At 28.8% G+C, this 6,328-nt stretch overlaps 1 long non-coding RNA gene across 1 annotated transcript; it reads right to left on the reverse strand.

Annotated features, from left to right (window-relative positions):
* On the reverse strand, positions 384-1,400 carry LOC110266009. Its single transcript, XR_002352825.1, has 2 exons — positions 1,351-1,400; positions 384-586 (listed from the first exon to the last, which is right to left on the reverse strand). It is a non-coding gene; the product is annotated as an uncharacterized LOC110266009 (long non-coding RNA).

The raw sequence follows: 6,328 nt of genomic DNA on the forward strand, positions 1-6,328 counted from the left end.
CAGTTTATTGATACTACAAATACATTAACATGAAGTAATTCACATAAATGTCACATAATTTTATTATTATTATTATTATTTTTTTTTGGGTTACTGGAATTCATTAGCAGCATAGGGGTTCTTAACTTCTTATTGACCCATACGCATAAACATGCATTGTGGATTGCTCCTATGAATTACCAAGGTTGCGAGAATCGGACCGGTCATTGAATCGGTCAAATAACTAGTTTAATGATTCAATGGTTTAACTGGAGTCAAACCGTAGTTGAATCGGTTTAATTAAATATACAGTAAAATTATAAAAAAAAATCAATATATAATCAAAAATTGAATATAGCATTAAAAAATTAAACAGGTTTTCAACTAAATAAAGACACTATTCATTAGTAATCATAATCATCATTAAGTATTCCATTGTTCTCATCATAAAGATAATCCATATTATAAAATTTGATGTAACATTCAAAAATCCAGAATTACAGAATCCAAAATAAAAAATATTCTATATAGCATTCAAAATAAAAAATAAAAACTGAAAAGTAGATTTTGAGTGGACATCAAATTGCAAAAGAGCCTTTTGTACTTTCTGTAACAAACAAACCACACAAGCAATCAACATCCATTGAAAATAAGATCATTTGCTCATAGCAAAGTTCTGTTATAGGGTTTGGACCAACGATGGGCTTGAACAATTGAACACACATTTATCTTCAATTGAAAACAAGATCATTCATTCATAATAAGATCATCCATTGAAAACTCTTCTTCCAATATCAAATCAGAGATAAATCCAGTTGAAGAGCACAAATATCTCAATTGCATATTGACACATTCATTTCCAGCAAAGTACCATCAACAACTCAGAATTTAAAGAATTAGAAAAAATCAGGAACCAACAACTCAAAAATCAGAATCAGTATAACAAAACAAAGCTCAGAAATCAGAATCAATATAACAAGCCAAGTTTTTTTTTAAGTTTAACTAATTTCACAAGGCAACAAGCCAACAACTAGTAAATTAACTCAGAATTAGAAAAAAATAACATAAAAATAACTCAGAAAATTACCAATAATCAACAATAATTAACCAGAGGTCAGAACAAAACAACAACAATAATCTAGCTCTGTTAACAACAATGAACAACGAAGAAAATTAACTCAGAAAATAACTAATTAACCCAGAATTAACAATTACCATCAACAATCAACAAAATTATTTTAAAAAATTTAACTTAAAAAAATTATCAAAAACCAGACAAATTAACAAGAATAATTAACTCAGAAGTATATATTAATCATAATTAATTTCAGAAAAAAATTAGGACTGAAGAAGCAATGGAGGAGTGCTCACTGGAGAAGACAAGACAGCCGAGCAAAAGAGCCGTCCGAGAGGAGGTGATGATATTTAGTGCTTTTTTTCTTTTTTTTTTTTTTTTTTAAAAAAGAGACAAAACGACGCCGTTTAGCATTTTTATTTTCAAACTAAAAAACCGCTAAAAAACTGGACGGTTCTTCTGGTTCACCGGTTAACCGTCAGTTCGACCGATTTTTCACCAGTTTTTTATCAGATGATTTCTGACCTTATTCGGACCGACTAGGTGACCGGTTCCTAATTAATCCGATTGAACTGGTCGGTCCGGTTCAATTTTCAGAACCATGTGAATTACATCTCGTAAACAACGGGGTTTTATAATTTAGGTGTCCAAGTATTATTTTGGAAGTGCATCTATACACAACTTTAAACAAACATTGTAATCTAATCCAGTAGTGATCAATCTTAGCTTGAGAAGACTTGTGACAACAATATCTAAGATTCATATACAATTTAGTTGCTTCTAGTTATTGTTCTATCCAAAGAGAATGTTCAAAATTTTTTAAAATTCCTAGATCATTTCAAGATCTAAGTCAATTTTAGTCTAAAATGTCTGAGACGATAATATCTAAAATTTTTAGTTTTATTGTGATCTAAATCAATCGTAGCCTGAGAATGCTTAAAGAAGAATATCCGTGTAACATTTATTCAAATAGTGAAACTCTTGAAAAAAGTCTGGAACCAAAATAATTCATCTATAATTAGTCAAACATTTTTTAATTTGATTTCATTTATATAACTTTTTTACATTTTGATTTTTTATCTCACTCTCTTATCACTCAACTTATCATATTATATCCCTAATAACTATTAGGATGTAACATATCATATATTAATGAGACCTTTTACAATTTAATTTTCATATACAGTTGGGCTACACATCCAAGTAATTTTTCATCCAAGTCTATCCAAGCAGGTCCAAAACAAAAAAATCCAATCTCATTAAATGAAACATGTATACACGTGCGGAACCCCCCAAATGTTAACATTCGCGCTTGAATATGAAATAACGTTCATTTTTCACTGTCGAAACCGCTATTGGAAAATTTCAAATCTCTCTCAAAATCTCTCAAACCTCGTTCGTGTTCTTTGCAGAAATTGCCGCTACTCCATAATCGCGTCAAGATTTTGAAAGGAAGAAGAAAAAACAAACAAAAACAAGAATAAAGACTCCGCAAGGTATGAGAAAAACTATTGTTATTATGTTCATTTAATGTTATTATGTTCATTTAATTTCGCGCAAAACTCGCATTTCTCCTAGCTCAATTTAAGGTTTAGTGGATTGAGTTGGTGCGTTTAGTAGATCGATTTATTTTTATTTCATTTTTTTCTCTATAACTAGGGCATACGAATGGAAATGTGTTGTTATTTGCTTTCTGTGATATATAACTCGGTTCATTGTAGTTGGTGATTTACATTTACTTGATTGTTAAGTGTTCACTTGAGTTCATTTGCATACAGAAATATTTTAGAGTTGGTGATTTATGAATAGAAATATGTTTATCAGGTTTTATTCAAAGATGAAAGGAGTTCGGTTCATTGGAGTTAGTGATTTAAATTCACTTGATTGTTAAGTGTTCAGGTGAGTTCTTTTGCATGCAGAAATGTTTTTCTTACTGATTGAATGTTTATCACGTTTTATTCAAATATGAAAGGAGTTCGGTTTATTGGAGTTGGTGATTTACATTCACTTGATTGTTAAGTGTTCAGTTGAGTTCTTTTGCATGCAAAAATATTTTTCTTGCTGATTGAATGTTTATCACGTTTTATTCAAATATGAATGGAGTTCGGTTCATTAGAGTTGGTGATTTACATCTACTTGATTGTTAAGTGTTCACTTGAGTTCATTTGCATGTAGAAAATATTTTTCTTGCTGATTGAATGTTTATCACGTTTTATTCAATCACTCCTTGTGCCTGATTTTACTTTTTGTATCTTTTTCAGGAATTAATAATATCCCAGATGAGGATTTATGCTGGGGCAGAATCCTTGATGGAGGACGGAGAGGGAGTTGAAGCAGAGTATATCAGGCTCAGCGGTCAACGAACAAAATTAACAAAATAAAAGACCAAGTGATTCAGGAATCTGAAGCCATAAGACTCTCCAAACCATCTGAAGTCCTCTCAAGCCCTTTTTGTAAATTCACATCTGGCGATATAGATAGTAAATAGGTTGTAGTTTCTTTGACTCGTTGTAATTAACACTAATTTGTTTAACTTGTTTAAAAAAGCAAACACTTCTTCTTTAATGTATATATGTGAATATTAATGTAAATGTTAATGAAAATCTAATGTTAATGTATATATCTGTTGGAACTGTATGGGCTATTGTTTTATTCTAGGTTCACAGTGAATGGATTCAAGGTATTTATCAAACATCAAGAGCTCTAAATATACAAATGAACCGAAATTAATATACTAGATGAACAAAAAAAAAGTGTATATAGTACTATTGCAGAAAGCTAATTTGAAAAAAATATTTATATCAGTATTCAGTTTCAGAAACACCTAAACATCAAGAGCCCCTCTCTATTGCATACGATTAGTTGATTCTTAATCTCATCTCCCTTCCGAGTCGTGTTCCTTATTTTGGTAGAAAAATCGGTAAGTTTGGAATAATCTTTGTAGAACTTTTCAGTTTCTTCTAGTGTCTTGAAAGTCATCCCAACTTTTGGGACAAATTGTTCATCAACAACACACCCGAACTGTAGAATGAACCGAAAATATTATTAATATGAAACCATTGTATAACACAAAATGAACCGAACATTGTCCATTATAAAAATTTGAATTGGAACAGCTACCTCCAGAATGAATTGAAAATATTATTAATGTGAAATCATTGTATAGCACTAAATGAACCAAGTATTGCCCATTATATAAATTAAAATTCAGAGCACCTGCGTCTAGAATGAACCGAGAAATATCTAAACGAAACCAATGTACAATGCTAAATGAACCGAACATTGTATATATAAAATCAAATTCGAAAGACTAGCGTCTAGTATTTAAAGATTGCATTCAATTTAATTCAATTCAGAACACCTGTATCTAGAATTTAGCAATTGCATTCCATTCAATTTAATTCAAAATTGAATAATCCAAACCTCGTCCGCTTGATTCGATTCAGAAGAATAATCCAAATTGCGTTGATTCAACTGATTTAAAGGTGAATCATTCATTGTTTTGATAGGCTATTGAAATCTGAAAACAAAGAAGATAAATCCGATGCAGATCGAAGAAGTAAACGAAGAAGAATAGGAAGAAGATAAATGCAATGGATATCGAAGAAGTATACGAAGAACAACAACTACGAACAGCAAAGAAGAAAACGAACAAGAATGATGAACAACAGAAAAAAACGACGAGAGCAGAGAAGAAATTACAATGCAGATCAAAAAAGGTTTACGTTGAGGAAGCAGGTTTACGTAATTATATTAATAGCATGGGAGGGGGAGTGCGTGTGGGGGGAAGGTGGGGGGAGGTGCGTGAATGAAATATTACTTGGATGACTTGGTTAGGGTATTGCATGGATGTAGAGCATTATTGTTTCATATATGCTATTGCATTAAAGACTAATCATAATAATATACTTTGAATGTCATTAATGTTAATTGATTTTTCTTTGTAACCACTAATTTATTTATTTTTCTTATTGTTTCACTGCACCTATGTAATATTGTAGAGGTTGCGGTAATTTAAATTTTAATTGTCATTAATTTTAATTAATTTTTTTATAATCACTAATTTATTGTCTCACTTACATAATATTTGTTTCTTATTTTTCAAAGTGGAATAATAATTTATTCTGATTTTTTAACACAAATTTTATTATAATTGAATTTTAAAAAAAATATCAAATACCTAAATTAATTTATTCAATTGTCTATAATTAATGAATTGGTGTTAATTTATTATTTATTATTTTATTTTGTAGGTTAAAAATTAATAATTTTGGACGTTTTTAATAAATAGAGATTAATAAAATATAAGACATTTTTATTTTTTATAAAATATATTGAGATAATTTGAGATTTTTTTTAGGATTAAAAATATCAAAATTTAAAATTTTTATTTGAAAAAAATTATAGAATTATGAATGTAATAATAATGAAAGAGCATTTTTTGAGTTTTAATTCCCATTAAATTTAGAATTGACTTTTAGTGTAATTAAATGAAAGAAGATAATTATAAAAAAAATTAATTATGTTAATTAAGACCAAAAAGTAATTCACACTCTCTTATAAGTGCAAATGTTATTGTTTATATATTTTTATTTATTGTTTACAATATTTTGACTACCTAGCATTATTTAAAATTCTTAATATTTATTGAGGACTTGATGTAGGAAAGTCTCAGCCAAATTATTATATATCTTTGTGTATATATCTTCTCAACTCTATCCCTTTTAGTTTATTTCTTTTGAGCAGTTAATATACCTAAGAAATAGTTTTTAAAGGCTGCATTTATTTATAGGGATAGGACACTGAGATATGGATATAGAGAAATAAAATTGTGTTTAACAGATGAGATATGGACAGAGACATTATGTCTAGAGACACTGAATTAGTACATTTTGTGTCCATTCTGATAGGAAGAACACAGAGACACTAACAAGAGACATAACTTATTATTCATTTTTTCTTTCATTATTCTTCTTAATTTTTTATAATTATATTTTTTATTATTATATTTTTCTTCTCAAATTTTTTGAATGAAAAGAAATGAGAATAAATTGAATTTTCAAAATTTATTTTAATTTATCACTACAAGAACACAAAATTTTGTATCTCTATCTATTATGTCTTGTTCTCAGTGTCCTATCTTGTCCTATTCTCAAAAACAAACATAGCCAAATTGATTTGAATGTTCAATATACCTCAGTTGTTTTTGCACATCTTGTTTAAAACATTTTCTAAAAACTAAACTATCATCTTCTGCTGCTCACAAATCTAAAA

Source organism: Arachis ipaensis, chromosome B08 (assembly GCF_000816755.2).
Source record: "Arachis ipaensis cultivar K30076 chromosome B08, Araip1.1, whole genome shotgun sequence".
NCBI lineage: Eukaryota > Viridiplantae > Streptophyta > Magnoliopsida > Fabales > Fabaceae > Arachis > Arachis ipaensis.